A 19,032-nucleotide genomic window follows, 5' to 3' on the forward strand; every position below is an offset into this window, starting at 1 on the left:
CGGGATATCCGGGCCGAGCTCCCCCTCCCAGCTCATCGATGCGATGAGGGGGCGATGATCCCACAGGTGGGGGCTGCGAATTCAGGCAGGGATGGACAGCGTGGTTCCCTCAGCTCAGCCTCCATCTGCCTTTGTCCCTCCTCTTCCTCTTCTTCCTGCTCCTCCCCTTCCTTCCCCCCTCCTCCTCTGTCTTATCTCCACCTCCTTCGCCTCTACCATTCTTGCTCTTCCGTACCTTCTCCTCTTCCACCTCCCTAACCCCACCTCCTCCTCCTCCTTCCATTGCTGCTCTCTCTCCACCTCCACCGCTTCTCTTCCATCCCTTCTCCCCCTGCTCCTCCCCTCTAACCCCACCTCCTCCTCCCTCTTCATCCCTGCCCTTCCCTGCCCCCTCCTCCTCCCCCAGCAGCAGCCACACCCTCGGTGCCCTGTTCCGGCAGCCCTCGCAGCCCGCGGCAGGAGCGGGGATGGAGCCGGGACAGGTCGCGATGGGCAGCGCAGGGCTCTCGGCTGCTCCAGCCGCTGCGGGCGGGGGGAACCCGGCCCGGGCCAGAGGAGAGGCAAACTGGGCAAACTGGGGAACATCACAGTAGAAGATGGAGATGAAAGAGTTATGTCATTAATAACTCCAAAGGAGGAAAAGCTGGAAATTCCAACGTTTAGGAAATCTGAGAAAAAAGAATTAAACAAGATAGGAAGTGAAAAAGATAAATCAGGGAAATGGAAACTTCATGATGGAAGACAATTTCAAAATTAAATGTGCTTACTAGGAAAATATTAGAAGACTTGCATCAGAAAACGCACGGTGATACTCAAGCTTTGTGTGATCATTTTTTAAGGGAGTATGGGTGCACTGGGATTTTTGGAGTAGCAAACCCAGAACCTGAGAGATGCTTAATATGCCAAAGGAGAAATAAAAAGGTGAAGAGAAAAACAACATTTGGAGGTCATGAGTTAGCTGGTTGACCATTTCAAAGTATCCATGCAGAAGTTTAGATTTGTTAGGCTCTGGATATATATGTAAACAAAACCCGTTTAATCTAGAAAAAAGACAATATGCCATATGTTAGAGAGGAGATTTTAGGAGAATAAAAACCTTTAAAGTATCAGAAAGCCCCGAGAAAAAAACAAGAAAAGAAAAAGGAAAAATGAAAGGGAGAGGAACAAGAGGAAAAATCATAAAGAGAGTGGGATCCTCTGCAGGTCTTGCCCCCTCCATTCGCGGCCGAGGCGCCTGTCCCGGGTCCCGGCTCGCTGCCCGCCTCAGCTCCGCCTGCCCCGGTTTCCATCCCAGGTGTGGCCTCACTGCCCAGGGCAGCTCCACCTGCCCCGGCGCTGTCGCTCAATTTGTGTGCCCTGCTCCCACTGCCTGGCCCGCGGCCGCTCTGCCGGCCATGCTGGGGAAGATGGGGGTTGCTCTGTCCTGCCTCCTGCTCCGAGGTCACCACCCCCACCGCACCCGGGGGGGTCCCAGCCATCCCATCCCCGGCTGCCCTGCCCGTGCCACGTGCGCTGGGCACCGCCACCGCTGCCGGGCTCTCCCACCTGCCTTTGCTCTGCCGGCAGCTGCCGGATCAGCCGCCATCAGCCATGTGGGGGCTACCCACACTCCGCCTCGGGCTCCATGGGAAGATCCCCCTCTGCTGATTCCGACAGCAGACCCTGCCCACACTCCCACCGAGCCTCGGCAGGATATCCTCCCCTGACCCCATCCTGCTCTGAGTTACAGCCCCTCGGTAACCACAGCTCCGGCTGTTCAGGGAAACTCTCTCTCTCCACAGGAAGCACCTTATTGAAACACTAGGAGCTCAGTTAAAAGGCAGCCCTCTCCAAATTCTTTCCCAAACCACGGGAGAAAGGTTATAGAAGGTAAAAAAGTGAAAGAGCTAGATGAAGGGATTGCTCTATTTCCGTTCAGAGAGGTTCCCATGGGAGGGATGCGCTGCCCCGCCCCGCAGGAGCCACCAGCGCCCCTGCCGACCATGCCCGGAACTGCACCCAAGGGCAAAGCGCCGCAGCCCAAAGGCCGGGACTGGATCCGGGCTCTGTTTGCTGTCAGTGCCACAGCTGTTGGTGTTTGTTTGCTTTATTGTACACACTAGTAAACAACTGGTATTCCTATTCCCATATCCTTGCCTGAGAGCCCCTTCATTTCACTAGTCTAAAAATTAAGAGGGAGGGGGTTTGCATTCTCCATTCCAAGAGAGGCTTTTTCTGCCTTCCCAAGCAGACACCTCTCTTGTAAAATGAGACAAGCACCCACAGGCACTGAGGGGGCTGCAGGAGGGGCAGAAGAAGGCCCTGCAGCACTTGGGCACAAAGGCACAGCAGGTGAATGCAAGAAGGGAGCAGCAAAAGGCCAAGCTGAAGGCAAAGGCCAGGGCACAGTTCCTACAGCCCCTGAGGGATCAACCCCAGGGCCCAAGGGGGCCCCAGCACCCAGGGCACGGGCTCGGCCACAAGCACCTGGCAGAGGCATTGCCCTCCTCAGCAGGGGAGAGCCCATCCAAACAGCCCCTGGCAAGGAACCAGGGCTCCAGCTGCAGGGCACAAGGACACTGCAAGCACAGACAGCAGCACCCTCAGGACCAGCAAGTCCACCCCTTGATGGACATGGATTGGCAGGGCTCCCATCATACCAGGGACCCTCCACACTGGAGCCCTTGAGAACATTCAGGGTGGGTCTGCATTGAGAGGAGGCATTTCCTGATGGACACAAGGGCCTCTCAATCCACTCTGAATCTTAGACCTAGGGGGAAAATAGTAAAGGAATGTTTTAATTTTCAAGGGAATGAGTGGGAAAGATGAGCAGGTATGATTTGCTCAACCACTATTAGAAGCTGTGGGGGATAGTTCAGAAATAAATGAATGGCTTTTTCTTCCTCCTCTGATTGTAATTAACTAGGAAAGAATTTGTGAGCTGGGTTTAATACTGCAAAAGGGATACAGAGGCCAGTTCTGTTCTACCTTTGTGCCAAAATCTGACAAGGCCCATGCTGAAGTGAACCCAGAAGTGTGGGCAGCCCCAGGGGAAGAGGGAAAATTAAATATGGAGCCTCTACAAATTACTTTAAAGCAACCAGGACAAGCAATACCCTGTTTCAAGAGAGGGAAGGAAGGGCTCACAGCCTGGTACTGAGTCCCTGTTAAAGGTAGGGCTTTTGGAGCCAAGGATGTCTCCCTCCAACACTCCTATCCTGCCAGTCCACAAACTGGATGGATGGACAGGGGGAGGAAACACAGAATTTGCAAGTGTTAAAATGAAGATTAAATGAGGTGGCTGGCCTGGGCCTTCCAGACAGGGAAAAAGAATTTGAATTACAGGTGGATATTAAACAGGGTCTTGCCAAAGGAATTCTTGTGCTAAAATATTTAACCCTACATATGATCTCCTATAGTTCAAGTCTGGCATCATGTTAAAGCTCCAACAACCAAAAGAGCCTCTAAATAGATGAGCAGGGCTCGGTTATTACAGTATGAAATTTGTTTAATGGCACAGGAGGATTTAGAACTGAGGACAGGGCAAGGGTTTAACCCAGCCTCCTGTTTGAACAGCCTGGAGAGGGGCTGGCAAGGAACCCAAGACTGCACTCAAGGGACAGAGCTCCAGCCCCAGGCTGGGAGAGATTGATGATGGGATATTCCCTGGCCTGAGGGAGAAAATGTGTTTATGGATGGCTCTGAAAGGGCAGCAGAAGGGAAAAAAGCTACAAGACAGGCTGTTATTAAGGAAGGGGAATCAGACACAGCGCAGGTCACTGCCCCATGCTCAGCTCAACCCACGGAGCTGTGGGTGCTTGTGAGAGCCTGGCACTGAAATGCCCTGAGCAGGAAGGCTTCAACATCTTCTGCTGACACCATGGCACCTAACAGGGGGGCAAAAGCAATTCTCACTGCTTCAGCAACCACTGGAGCAGATATCAAGGCACATTCTCCCCCAGGAAGCTGGGCTGGCACACAGCCTGCCCTGGCACTTTGCTGCTGCCAACACCCAGCCAGGACATCGGCTCCTGCCTAAGGAGTGCAAAGCAGCACCACTGGTGGCCAAGGGGCCCATGCCAAGTGTCCCTGAGGCCAGAAACAGCTGCCAGCACAGCTCAACACGGGGGACCCCTCAGCCTGGCCTCAAGGGCTCTGAAGCCCCGGAGATTTGCACTTCCCGCCCGCAGCAGGAGGATGGGAGGCCGCCCCTGAGCCTGCCCTGAAGGCAACGCAGCAGCAGCCAGGGCTCCACAGCGGGCCAAGCCCCTGCGCCTGCCCACAGATCCTCGCCTGGAATCCTCTGCAATCCTGGCCACCCTCCTCTGCCATCTCCAGCCCCTGGGGCCAAGCCTTGCTGCCACTGCTGCAGCTTCAGCGCTGGCTGGGCCTGCACTGCCACAGCTGCTGGGGAACACCACGGCACAATTCCACTCTGGGGCTCACTGACACCCACACTCTGGGCTGCCTGCCATTGCACTGCTGCAAAATGTACCAAGTTTGGTTCTTTTAAATCTTATTTCTCTGCTCAGGCTTGGTTTGTCTTTGCCTTGGGGAAAGGAATTTTAAAGCTTTTATTCAAGGGGTGTTATGCCACTGAATTGAGATGAGTTTAACATCTGAACAGACTGGGAACAGCCCAAAAGACACCCACAGAGATTACGACCAGCAACAAAACATCAACACTGCCCAGCAGCAAACAGCAACCAACAGCTACCCGAGACACTGCCCCCGGCAGAGCTGGAGACACCTGGGCTGGAAAAGGCTGAGAAGGAAATCCAGGAGTCTGGAGACTGAATTCACACATCAGAGGAGAGGGAATCCAGGTCCAACAGGAAACCCAATACTAAAAACTTACACAACTTGGAAGCAATGAACATTAAAGCAGTGGATTTAAATTGGTTCTACATAAAGTTTAGGAAAACTCGAGTAAAACTCACATGGCATGGAATGATTTTCTCTGCACAGCCAGGCTATTTGTGAAAGAAATTATTTCTGTTGCACATCCTGGCCAGAACCAAGGAATGCCTTGACTCTCTAACACTAAAGAGATTCTTGGAGAGTTTTTGTTTTCCCTGCAGTTTCAGTGACAAAATTACAATATGAGAAAAATTTTCATAATATTCCCACTTTATATGGTCAGGTAGGTTTGGGACAGAAGTGTAAGCATCAAGTTTTGGTCTGGGTGTTTCCATGTTTGCCTTTATGCTGCATTTTGCAAAACTGAATAGCTTTAAAAGTAACGCTTTACACTTATAAATAGTTAATATGTTTTTTTTTAAAAGCAGATTCTGGGGGGGGCCACATGTGACTCACCAGATGGCTGCCCTGGAAGAGAAGCTCCATTCCAGGCAGCCTCCAGAGGAGCTTTAGAAATGCAAATGAACACTGCTGGGCAAAGTGTGGACAATGCACCTGGGTCTCTTGCCCGGGGCAGGAATTGGGCTGATTCCCTCTGCCCCTCACCCCAAGCTCTGCCTGCTGGCACTGATGGAATTTGCACAGCTCAAGGCAGAGCCCAGGGGGAGGATATCTGACCCTGCAACAGAAACGGGTGAAGCTGCAAAGGGAAACAGCACATGGAGAATGTTGGGAAACTTCACTATAAATAAATCGGGGGAATCATCCCTCTGCCCACTCCAATATGTGCTTTCACTGTCTGTGTTATGTAGGGTATATTAGGGCACCCAGGATTTTTTGCTACCAAATGTTCAGGGAAATCAGTTGGGAATCCAAGAATTTGATGATTTAATTAGAGAAAAGCAGTGAATTGATGCAGCCCTGGCTGAAGAGAGCGGCCAAAAATGGGGAAAATATGAACGACCAGCAGAACAAATCCTACAACACCACGGACCAGCCCCTGGGAACCCGATCCAATTCATATCAGGAGCCACAGAACCCATTTCTCATTTCAATGGCATCATTAGATTACAAGCTGTCCTCGCAATAACCAACCAGACAGCTCCAGCTCCTGACCTTCCTGCTGAACAATCCACTCAAATGAGGAACACAACACTTCACCATGGGATGGGATCAGATCATCTGTTAGCAGAAAAAGGAGGAGTTTGTGGAAAATTAAATTACTCAAGCTGCTGTTGGCAAATAGATGACAAAGGAAAAGTGGTGGGGAAAAAAAACCAAAACAACGGAAACAAGAAAGCAGCTCACGTACGGGTCCAAACGTGGAAAGGATGGGATTGGGACACGGTTTTGTGGCTCCCTGGCAGACCATGGGTTACACGAATGCTATTTCTCCTGTGAGGTGCTACAGCAACTCTCATCTTTTTACCATGCCCCACACCTTGAGAGTGCAGCTCATTCAGCAGCTGAGGGAGGAGCCAGGGACTTGTATATAAGGAAATAACGGGCGAAACGGCGAAACCATCAGCTTCAATAAATGTTACTAATTAACATGGATTGCTGCTCACAGAAAGTCCCGCTAAATTCCTGAACTTGCAGAAGAACAATAATTTAACAGAGCCATGAATATATACTGTTATACGAAAGTAGGGATGCATATTAACGAGGACATGCAGTTGGGAAGTCTGAACCTTCCAAGTACCTCAGCCAGTGGGCAAAGGGAGAGGGAGATGAGGCCGGGAAAATGAGGATAAAAAGGAGGCTGCGAACTACAACAATGGCACAGAGCGCACGGCAAATGCCCCACGGCCTCTCCCTCTGCCCAGCAATAAAGTCACTTTTACAGGACTCCTCTGTCTCCTCTGCGCACAGAAACCTCCGGCCACGGCAATTTCCCCGCACAGCCCCGGGCACGGGGCAGCCCCCTCTGTCCCAGCCACAGCAACCGCGCCGAGCCAGCGCTGCTCCGGCAGCGGCTCCTGCCGAGGCAGCGGCCGCAAGGAGACCGCGGGCAGCCGCTCCCGCAGCGCCCTCACGCCAGCGGCAACACGGGCCGGACACGGCACAACGAACCCGCCCGAGCCCCCTGCCGCCCCCGAGGCCCGCAGCCAGCCCCGAGCCCCCGCACAACCCAGCGCGGCTCCCACCTGCGCTGCGGCCGCCTCCGAGCTCCGCCGCCGCCTCACCGCGCTCCAACCGCTGCCGCCGCACATAGGCTCCGACAAGGGCGCCGCTGCCCAGCCACGGCCGCCCTCAGCCCGCCACCGGGGCCCTGCTCCGCCCCGCTCCCACCAATCAGCGCGCCACAACCACGACTGACGGAACCATCGCCCAATCGCAGCCAGGGGCGGGCTCTGCACACGGCACAGCCCCGCCCCGCGCTCTCAGGGCCCCCCGGGCTGCGTGAGGGCAGAGCCGGAGCTGAGGAACAGCCCTGGAACGGGCCCGGGCCCGAGGGGATTGAGCTGAAAACACAAACTTCTCTGCACCTCCCGCCACGGCTTTCCCGGCACTGCGGCTCCGGTGGCTCCGGCTCATCGGGAAGCCCTGGAGCCTCACTTCTCCTACCCCTAATTAGGAGAGAATCAGCGCATCGCTTTGATTTCCCTCAAAAAGTGAAAACCACCCCAAAGCCCTGTGGATGAGTGGGGGAGGGGAGAGATTTCTGACAGAAAACTCCAAAAACTAAGAGCAGGATAATGAGAAGTAAGTGAAGACCCTTAAATGCAGCTTTCCCCCACGCCTCCCTCCTTCCGGCTGCACCTCCTACCCCGGCAGTGCCGCAGACAGGGAATGGGGCCGGGCTCAGTTCATGCCCCGGGGCTTCTCCCTCTGCTCAGGGACAGGAGTCGTTCCCCTGCTGCACCCTGGGCTCTCTCCCACCAGAGACTTCTCGAGGAACTTCTCCGAGCTGAGTCCATCCCATGGGGCACAGCCCCCTCCAAGTGCTGCAGCGTGGGTCACTGTGCCCCGGGGTCAGTCCTGCCAGGACAGGCTGCTCCAGCGGGGCCCTCTGGCCGCGGGGTCACAGCCTCCTCTCAGGCATCGCCGTGCGGCAGCGTGGCTGCTCCGGGGGCTGCAGGGGGATCTCTGCATCCCCATGGATCTGCAGGGAGATCTCTGCATCCCCGTGAATCTGATGGGTGATCTCTGGGTCCCCATGGATCTCTGCATCTGGCAGCGCCGTTTTGGGGGGCACCAGGAATAGGCTGAGCTCTGCCTGAAGCTCTTCTCACATTCCCCAAACCCTTCCCAGCACAGGGAGGGTTTTGCCTCCTCACAGCTCCCCAGGCTGCATTTGCAGCCCCTCCTCATGAGGGATCTCTGGGGCTTTTCCTCCCCGTTGGATTCCTGAGCCGTGGAGCCATTCCAAATGGCCTCTTCCACGAGGTTCTGTGGCAGGGATTTGTTCTCCCTGGTCTCTGTCCGCAACTTAGGACCTGGGGGAGGAAGGACAAGGAGAGGAAGAGACAGGGAGAAAGGAAAAAGGCAGGAGGAGAGGAAGGAACAAGAAAGAACAAGGGAGGAAGGAGATGGGAAAGGAACATGGATGGATGAAGGACAGAATGAGGAGAAGAAGGAGGGTGGTCATGGAGAAGATGGGATTTGCCTCCATGCCAGAAGGAAGGGGAAGGAGATCCCCCCAGTCCATCCCTGGCAGGATGGCGTTGGCAGTGAGGCTGTCCTGCAGCGATGCTGGGCTGGGAGATGGAGCAGCAGAGAGGAGAAAGGGGCAGTGATTCCTCCTGCCCTGCCTGGCTGTCCCAGCCTGGAGCGTCCTGGCGCTGCCGAGGCCCTTGCAGCGTCCGGCACTCCGGAGCCCAAAGCTCATGGCTGCTTTATAAAGCTGACAAAGTCAGCAGGATGGGTCTGGGTATGATCTGCAGCAAACTGGGTTTATTGGTACAGGAACAGGGGACAGAGCTGAACAGGGCCCAGGGACAAAGACAGGGTGCAAGCTGAGGGCACAGGGGGTTTTTATATGGGGTAGTGAGGGTGGAGCTGAGGGTCAGGGTCCAATGGATGTGGGGGAAAATGGGGCAAAGGAGGGGTTAAGGGTCGGGTCAGCTAATAGGGAAACAGGGGCAGAGGAATGCAGTAAATTAGAGCCAATGGAGGGACAGAGAGGGAGAACATTCTAGGGACTAACCAGGGATGGGTAATAGGGGTTGAACTAGGGTAATTAGGCCAACGGGCCAATAGGGTAACATAACTTTCCATAAATCAGCATGTGTCTGCAAAGGTCTATGGGAGAAGCAAATTTCTTGCCATAACCTTGAAATCTATTCTTCTTATTGGGGACCACTCCCCCACGGGTGGGAAATTGAGACTCCCATGTGCCTCCACACCAGTGCATCTTCCTTTTCCTCGCAGCCTCCTTCTCCTCCATCCAGACAAATGTTAGGATTGACAAATCCTGGCTTTGGGGGAAGAACAAGGGGTGAGCACCTTGGGTTTTGTGAGAAAGGAGCCTCACTCTTTAGAATTTTTGTAAGTTTAATAAGGAAAAATAAGGGGCAAATCAGTAACAGCGCTGGGTGCTCGGCGATGGCCAGAGGCACACCGGTTAACCACAGCAACTCTTGTCTAGTTTTCCCATTGTATTGTTCAAATTCATATTCATAATGATTATACATATTCAAACATTTCTTTGAAGTCGTTTACATGTTCCAGGAATTCTTTAGGTTGGTTTGACCCCCAACCTGTCTTTTTAGAGCACGTGCAGGAATCGTGGATTGCTGTTTTGAGGGTTGTGTGTCACTCCCTCACAAGGGCCCCTGTTCTGTGGTTTCAGCAGGTGACAGTTATTGACCGTGGAAGGGTCAGTGGCAGGGCTCCTCAACACATCCCTTCCTTAAATGTTGTCTGACCATGCAGATGGTTTTAGCTATTTCCACAAGTACTTGAAATGAACATTAGCTATTTCACAAATATTTCTGAAGTGTTATTGTCAGTTATTTACAAAAATAAAAGCATTAATTATTATTTCACAACTACAGCTACTTCTGCAAAAGTTAACATTCTAATGTACAACACATGGCATCCACTGTAATATTTTTCAAAAGCCAAAATTATAATGTATGTTTTTCACACTCTCCACAAACTAAAATGTCATCCATAAATGATGTTCTGAGGATATGAGCTACACAGGGGCCAGGGCATTGGCCACAAAAAGCTGACCAATTATACTATAGCAAAAGCAGTTAAAGGTGATTACAAACTATACTCTATCAAAATCAGTGTGATTAAGAATAGATTGCAGAAGTCAATACATAATAGCAAAAGCCAACACTACCCAGTTATTTATAACAAAGCCAGGGCAGGTTTTTCCCTTGCATGGAGCACTTGGGCCTTCCCCGGGCCCCTTCTGCCCTCGTGCAGAGCCGGTGGCATTTTCCAGCACACCCAGTTTGTAACCAAGAGCCGGGTGCAGCCGAGAAGGCTCCAAGCGCCTCCTTCCAGGCTGACTCTGCAGGGGCCGAGGCTGCTCTGGGCTCTGCCAGGGCTCTGCTGGGGCTCAGCTCTGGGCCAGGCTGGGCCCGCTCTCCCCTCACATTGCTCCGGGCAGCTGAGGCACAGCGGGAGAAGGAAGGGACACGGCAAGGCAGTTGAGGGTTAAGAGAGTTTTTATTCAAACAACTGCCATAACAAACAGGCTGTCCTAACTGCCATAAATAAGTACCAGTGCTAACCACCATAACTAACTACCACTGCTAACTACCATAACTAACTACCACTGCTAACTACCATAACTAACTAGTTGTCCTGACTACTATAACTGAATGCTGTCCTCAAGTGCTTCATCTCCTCCGCTGCTCCCTTAGTTGCTTTGCTGCAGTGATCAGAGGGGTCAGGCTGGAGAGAGGCTTGGCTGATGATAAAAATGGGTGCTGCCCAAAGGATAAAAAGGAAAGAAATGAACTGTTACTTTTCAGAGTCAAGTTCCTCACAGGCTCTGTTGCAACAGGACAAAGGGAAATGCTTTGAAACTCAGGAGAGGGAAGCAGGCTCAGATTAGATCTAAGGAAGAATTTTTTTAACCAGCAGAGTGGGGAAACACTGACAGAAGGTGCCCAGAGATGTGGGAGGTGCCTCCTCCCTGGAAACATCCAAGCTCAGGTCAGGCAGGGCTCTGAGCCCCCTGACCTGCTTGAAGATTTTATGAATAAGAAGCTGGACTAGGCCAATATTCAAGCAGCAATCAATTTATTATTTAATATGGTAAAGTATGAGCAATACAGTGCGGGAAATTTTCCCTTCAACTGCACACCGATAATTGATGGTTACAGGTATTTATAGGGGTACTCATCAGTTTTTTCCAGCAGTTTCTATTTCCAATCTTTTACTCATCAGCAATTTTTATTCCAAATTATTACATCACAATTCTATACACTATTTGTATTTTAATTTCTCAGGATGTATCCCAAAGGAGTATCCCCAGATGGTGATGGTCCAGTTTCCGAAAGAAGAAAGACGACTCCCATCTGGTGGGCTCCAGCTCCCCTGATGTGTGTCCACCCTTTAATTGCAGAGACTATAAATCTCATAGTGACATCCAGCTTTCCTTTGGTCAAAACCATAAACCCTTGAGGTGATACTCATGTTCCTTTCTCAAGCTGTTTTTCTCTGCTTCAATAAGGCTTGAGATAGGCATATTTCCTTTATATATTCCAAAGCTATAGTTTCAAGGATACAAGTAATATTCTAAAATTTTACTTCAAAAGGTTATTATTGCAGAGCTTTTTATGGATTAAATGCAATCAAAAAGCAACATCTTTAACACCCTAATTCCAATGCTCCTAAATCAACTAGGGTTACTTGCAAACAAAAGATAGTTTCAAAGGCCTTTTTCCGTGCTTTATTTTCCTATGTTATTATTAGAATTCACAGCTCTCCCATTGTCCGGGTCCACACATTTCGCATTCACAGATACACACATCGCCTGCTTGTACCTGAGACAAAACACAGCTTTGCGTCTCACAAGATGTCCCTGCTCGCTGTGGGGCACCAGGTCCAGATGAGCTCCAAAGGAGCCTGCCAAGCCACAGCAGGCGAGGATTCTGCTTGCTCTGCGTGTGGAACGCAGCCAGACTGGAGACTGTCGGAGGGGGCCCACAAGAAAACCCCTCCCTGGCGCTGCTGCTTCCCCTGCAGCCCCTGGCCCTCAGCTGCAGCAGCTCCTGGGCAGCCCAGCGCCGCTCCTCGTCCGGCTCCAGGCTGCACTCGAGGCAGTCCCGCAGCAGAGCCGACAGGCGCCGGGGCTCCTGCAGCTGCGGGGTCCCGTTCTGCCGGATCAGAGCGCGAGCCTGCAGAGAAAGCAAACTCAGCGCTCTGCCAGCTCCCTTCACACCCACACGGGCTCACATCCACCCCGGGCCTCAGCCCCAGCTCCAGGGGCACTTTCCTCCCTGCCACAGATGCTGCTCAGAGCTCATTTTGCTATGCCAGCCAAAAAACCCAAACCCTGGGGCTGCCACAGCCACTGCAACATCCAAATGATCTCACGTTGAGAGCCAGTTTCATTGGCTGGCTTTGTTAGTAGGAACCTCCATCAGAAATAGCCCATTTTGCTTCTCCAAATATGGACACCAGCTTTACAGGCCATTTTCCAGAGTCAGTGTGGTTTGCTTGTGTTATTTCAGAGGATTCTTATGTCAAGTGCATCTCTGCAGTGCATCTGACACTGAAGTAAATGCATTCCTGATGCAGCATCCCAGAAACTGCCAGGCAAGAAACAGGAGGTTTGTCACCATGAATGATGATGACCCTGTCACCTCCCTGAGCCAAGCCCTGGCTGCCTGCATGAGCACGCCCTGGATCTCCCGGAACCGTGTGACAATGGTGGCCAGCAAGTGGCAGGGGTTGGTGGCTGCACTTGTGGACAGCTGGGCCGAGCTGGCCAGGAAGGCCTCTGAGCTCTGCAACACCTGGAGGGACGTGGCTGCTGAGGCGTCCACCGCCCGGGCCAGGGAGCCGCAGAACACGGCTGCCCATGATGGGACAGTTCAGGAAAACATGGTGGAGCTGGGTCAGGCCCTGGGCAGGGAGGAGGGGGCCGAGGTGGTGGCCGGGCATGAAGCCCAGGTGAGGAGAGAGGCCAGGGTGGCTGCCAGCGAGGCAACAAGGGCCACCATGGTGAGACAGCGAGCAGAGGTGGCCCTGGGGCTGCTGGAGCGCTTGGTGGCCGCGTGTGACGAAGCCACCGCGTTCCCCCGGGAGCTGCGGCGCCTGCTCAGAACATCAATGCCACCCTAGAGGGGACAAATGAGGCGTCCCCTGATGTCCCTGAGGACTTTGTGGCCAAGGTGGCCGTGGCCGAGCAGCTGTGGGAGGCCAAGATGCACCTGGTCAAGGATCACCTGCTGGGGGCAGTTGATGACATCATCAAGGTCTATTTCACCTGTGGTCCTGCCTGCCCCAGTGCCTGTGGGGTGGCCGAGCGGTGCCAAAGAGCCATCGAGGACATCCCGAGGCTCCTTCGACCCCCAGAGTGTCCCCAGAGCATCCCCAGTGTGTCCCCAGTGAGCGTGGAGCCCCAAGAGGTGCGATGGGGCGGGGGGAGAGGGGGACAGAGGGGACACTGGGGGTGAGGGGCAGTGGAGAATGGGGGGAGATGGGGGATGTGGTGGGAGGGGACAGGGGGTCGCAAAGGGGACAGGAGGCAGTGGCAGGAAGGGGAGAGGTGAAATGGTGTGGGGGCAGGGGGGGATGGGGGTGACACAGGGGAATGGGGACATGAGGGCTGGCAGAAGGGACAGCAGAGGCTGGCAGAGGCTACGAGTGTGGTGGCAGGGCCTGGCAGCAGGGACAGCAGGGAGGGTGGCAGGGGGTGGCTGAGGTGATGAGGGGGTGACAAAGGGACAGAGAGGACAGCAGAGCCCTCCAGGGAAGGGACAAATGGGATCCCAGGAGGGCACAGGGGCCACACAAGAGGCCACATGTGCCACCAGGTCCCTGACACCTCCCCTGTCCCCTCCCCAGCTGCTGGAGGCTGATGCCGAATTTTGCCCCAAAAGGCGAGAATAACTGCTTAAGAGTCTCAGCCTAGGTCAAATAAGCAGGAGGTATTTTATTGAGACGCGTCGGAGAAATCACAAAATGGAGTTCTGAGTTTCCCGTAACAAAGGCAGGCCTTTTATACAGTTTTTGAATATAGGATTACATCAGATCATATACATAATCATATATTTGCATGAATATTCATATGGGGCGTGGTGTAGGTGGAGCATGGGCGGGGACATCTCTTTTGAGGATCATCTTGGGGGTCGTTCCGGTTGCCTTCATCATGGGCTGGGGTCTCCTGATGAGTCTTCTTCCTTAAACTTTTGAACTTCTTTCCTAATTTGGCCAATTCCCGGTGTGCTTGGCTTGGTCCCTATGGCTTGGCAAGGTTCTTAGGGTCAGTTTGACATTGTTGGCTCTGAACATGCTTAGCCTATCAGTTCTCCTTTCCCTATCTCTCTTTTCCTGTCATTGTGTTTCATGCTTTAGCTGATTTATTGCTTTATGTGTTTCTTAATGCTATGCTTTCTTCAAATGCTTCACATTCTATGTTTTAACTCATTATTTCTTGAAGGCTATCTGTTTTGGGGCTTCAAGGCTCTGGTGTCCGTGGTGGCCACTCTGGGCGATGTGACGGCCACCGTGACCGGGCCACACCGGGGCGTGCGGCGCTGTGTGCCCCCAAAGTTGCTGCACGCGGCCCTGAGGATCTTCACCTGGAGCCTCCGTAAGGCCCTGGAACACCCCGGTGTCCCCTCCCTGGGCCAGGCCCTGGCCACCCTCGGGGCCACTCCTGGGGCCACCTGGGCCGATGTGAGAGCTGCGGCCAGCGCCTGGCAGGAGTTGGTGTCTGCGTGTGAGGAGAGATGGAAACAGCTGGTCGAGGAGATCACCAAGCTCCGTGATGCCTGCGAGGATGTGACCCTTGCCTGGGCCAGGGACCAGCAGGACAAGGCCACCCGCAGGGGGACAGCTGGGGACAACCTGGCAGCCACAGCCCAACAGCTCATGGTGGCCCTGGACAGGGATAAGGAGGCCTCAGTGGGGGCCACAAGTGATGCCCAGGTGGCAATGGCCACCGAGGCCATGGGAGAGGCTGTGGTGGCCTCCAGGCGGGTGAGGGCAGCCATCAGGAGGAGACATTGGGCAGAGGTGGCCCTGGAGCCACTGCAGCGCTTGGTGGATGTGTGTGACAGAGCCACTGAGTTTATCAGTTACATGGAGTGCCAGCTCAGGGACATTGAGGCTGCCCTGGAGGGGACAAAGGAGGCATCTCCCAATGTCCCTGAGGACTTGGTGGCGAAAGTGGCCAAGTTTGAGCAGCTGTGGGAGGCCAGCGCCCGCTGTTCAAGCATCACCTTTGGGAGACACTTGGGGACATCCACGACCTCCTCTTGAGTCCCTATAGTGGCCACAGTGGCCCCAGTGGCCCCGGCAGCCATGCAGTGGCTGAGCAGTGCCAAAAAGCCATCAAGGACATCCCAAGGCTGCTGTGGGGACAGTGATGTCACCACTGTGATGTCATTGGTGCAGTGATGTCACTGGAGAGACTTGTGGACAGTCGAGTGCCACCAGCTCCTCGAGTGCCACCAGCTTCTCGTGTCATCAAGAGCACCTCCAGTGCCACCAGCTCCTTATGTCACCACGAGCCTCTGGAGTGCCACCGAATCCTCAAGTGCCACCAAGAGACCCCCGAGTGTCACCAGGCTTGGCCCAGTCGCTGTGTGGGGGTCCCTGGTGTCACCGGGATCTCTCTCTGTGTCACACGCCACCCTTGAGCACCCACTGGGACCCCCCTGAGCACCGGGACCCCCGAATTTCACCGTCCTCGTGCACCGGGACGCCCCCCTAGGACCCCCCCAGGCATCAGGACCCTCGAGTTTCCCTCCCTCTCCTCGTGCACCGGCACCACCAGACCCCCCCCCCGAGGAACTGGGACCCTCCCCTGGTGCACCGGGACCACCGGAGACCCCCCCCATCAATCAGTGCTGTCATCGTTCATTGGGACCCCCCCTCAGGCGCTGGGACCACCAGAAACCCCCCCAAATCACCGAGCACCGAGACCCCCCCTCGTGCACTGGGGCCGCTGGAGACTCCCCCGAATCACTGAGCACCCCTTGTGCACCAGCACTGGGACTGGACCCTCCTCGTGCCCTGATCCCCCCTCACCGAGCATCGGGACCGGACCCCCCCTCGTGTACCGACCCCCCCGAGCACCGGGCCTGGACCCCCCTTTGTGCCCCCCCCCCATCACGGGGGTTCTGCCCCCTCCCCTTTGAGCCCCCAGAGCCGCGGGACCCCCGGGAGCAGCACCGGGACTGGGGGGAGCCGGGAGTGGGACCAGGGGGGCTCCGAGTGCTGGGGGGCACAGGGGGGTCCCCAGCACTGGGGGGGTCTCTTGAGGCTCAGTCCTGTCCCCCCCTCCACCAATATCAGCCGGGACCCCCTGTGAGAAACACGGGTCAGAATTGAAATATTTATAAAAGTTCGTTAAAGGTTAAAATTCTGGTGCTAATTGCCAAAAGCTCACCTTTAATTAAGCCATGTTCTTTACGTCCTGTTACATCAAAGAGGTTTTCATGCATATTCATTAGGGTTTATGCATATTCATAATATAATCTTAATCAAAATATATATTAGTATTATATAGAGAGAGTAATACAATAGCAATATTATATATTTTATAAAAATATTTTACATTAGTGTATTTTATACTAACTGAATTTTTATTATACATATAATATATTAACTAAAAATTTGCTCCTTTTTATATAAAATTATGCATATATTTTTTTATATTCTATATAAATTATTTTCAAACATTCCTGTGAGTTCAGATGTTCTTTTGTTTGGTTTTAACCCTTGACTTTCCTCCATGCTATCTTGTGCATTAAACCAATTTATTTTATTTCTCCTTGCAGTTAAATCATGTCGTGTTTCCACTCTCTGGTGACGAGAGAAGAATTCATAAATTCTTCTCTTTTTCCTGTGTTGCCACTGGGGTAGAACTGGGGACACTGGGACCGAAATGGGAACACTGGGACAGGGACACTGGGACAGGATGGGGACACTGGGATGGTGACATTGGTATGGGGACACTGGGGCGGTGGCACTGGGCTGGCACTGGGAGCACTGGGCTGGTGGCACTGGGACAGGACTGGGGACACTGGGCTGGCACTGGGTTGCTGATGCCAGCATTAATTAATTAATTAACCCCCCAAGTCCCGATTGTTTGTGAAGGCAAATCTCGTTTTGCATCCATCGCTCAGGGGAACCCTTCCCATCGTTCCTTTGATCTCTCGGTGCCGGTTCGATCTCCCCGCAGAGCCAGAGCCGATGTCCAAGGAATGGCGCCCGCCGGAAAGGGGCGGGGCGAGGTGACGTCACAACACCAGGCCCCGCCCCCGCTGGTGGCCAGGTGACACCGCGATGTCCCCTCCCCTGCTGGGCCACCTGGCAGGACACGGCCACCGCGGGCAGGGCCGGCAGCAGGTGACCGTCCTCAGCCACCCCAGGGACACTGTGGGGACACGGGGACACCGCACAGGTGGCACCAGGGACACAGCAGTGCCACCCATCCAGTGCCACCTGTTCAATCCCAGTGGCACCAGTTCAATCCCAGTGTCCCTGTGCCACTGCCACCAGCCCTGTCCCCATGCCCCAGTTCCATCCCAGTGCCACCACTCCAGTGCCAGCAGTCCAGTGTCCCCAGGGCTGCCCCACTGTCACACCTCAGTGTCCCCAGTTCAATCCCAGTGCCACCAGGTTCATCCCAGTGCCACCAGCCCAGTTCTATCCCAGTGCTCTCAGTGCCAGCCCAGTGCCACCACCTCACTGTCCCCATACCAATGTCACCATCCCAGTCTTCCCAGTCCACTCTCATTGTCCCCAGCTCCAGCCCAGTGTCCTCAGTCCTGCTCCAGTGCCACCTGCCCAGTTCCATCCCAGTGCCACCACCCCATTGTCCCCATACCAATGTCTCCATCCCATTGCCACCAGTTTCACCCCAGTGTCCCCCTTCCTGTCCCACTATTCCTGTCCATTTTCCTGCCAGGATCTTGATTTGAAATTGGTTTTTGTGGATTGTTTTTGGAGATCCAGTAGGGGTCTGGGCTTTGGGATTGGTTTGGATCCAGGATTTGTGACCTTTTAGGATTGGATTTGGGGTATCCAGCGGCATTTGGGATCTGGGAAGCTTTAGATCCAGGATTTGGGATTTGAGACCATTTGGGGTTATTCCTTGGGATCCAGTAGGATTTGGGATCGCTTGGGAGCCTTGGTGTCCCCAACAACCCCCCAGTGTCCCCAAGGGGTCTCTTTTTCTCCCCTTCCAAGGGTCCGCTTGGAACCCCGCCCCTTTCCCACGCACCATTCCTTTCTTGCAAGGCCCCGCCCAGTTCCGTTTCCTTTTAGGCCCCGCCCCTTTCCCCGCCCCATTCATTCTCCGTCAAACCACGCCCACCTTTTTCCCCTCCAGGCCCCGCCCCTTTGCCACACCTCCATTCCTTGCCCGCTTTTTCCCGCGCTCCCCGATTTTCGCATCACAGGCCACGCCCTCTCCCCTCCCCATTGGCCGCCGCTTATGGGGCTCCGCCCCTTTTCTACTCTGCCATTCCTCGCCTTTCCAATCCCCGCCCCCTCCCCTCTCTGCCAGTCTCCATTGGCCGTCCCTCAGGGCCCCGCCTCCCTGTGGGCGTGGCTACAAGCCCGATCGGCGTTGATTGACAGGCTCTGCTCAGCGGCGGCCCCACCGGGGCCCAACGCGGGGGCTCGGGGGGGCCAGGGAGGGGCTGGGGGCGTTTCAGGGGGGTTCAATCAATGGGGGGGTGCCGGGGGGGTCCTGGTGAGTGCGGGGGGGTCCCATGGATTGGGGGGGTCCTGGTGAGGGAGAGGGCAGTGAGGGGTGGGGGGTGAGGGTCGGGTCCCATGGATGGTGGTGTCGGTGTCCTGGCGCACTGGGGGGAGCTCATGGATCGGGGGGGTCCCAGCGCTTTGGGGGAATCGGTGGAGGGGGGGGGAGCAGTGAATGGGGGGGCCCTGGTAGATTGGGGGGGGGGGGTCCTTGATGATAACGGGGCTGGGGGCAGAGGCAGCGACTCAAGGCACCATTAGGCAAACAATAAATCAGTAACACAGTGCACACATCAACGGATAGATTATATTGTACCAGCAAGCAGCTGCAAGGGATTA

The 19,032-nt window shown here is 54.4% G+C and overlaps 1 pseudogene; it reads left to right on the forward strand.

Moving 5' to 3' along the window:
- LOC131093377 (uncharacterized) overlaps positions 1-19,032 on the forward strand; it is a 1,138,058-nt pseudogene that overhangs the window by 407,027 nt on the left and 711,999 nt on the right.

The sequence above is a fragment of the Melospiza georgiana genome, chromosome 25, assembly GCF_028018845.1.
Source record: "Melospiza georgiana isolate bMelGeo1 chromosome 25, bMelGeo1.pri, whole genome shotgun sequence".
Classification (NCBI taxonomy): domain Eukaryota; kingdom Metazoa; phylum Chordata; class Aves; order Passeriformes; family Passerellidae; genus Melospiza; species Melospiza georgiana.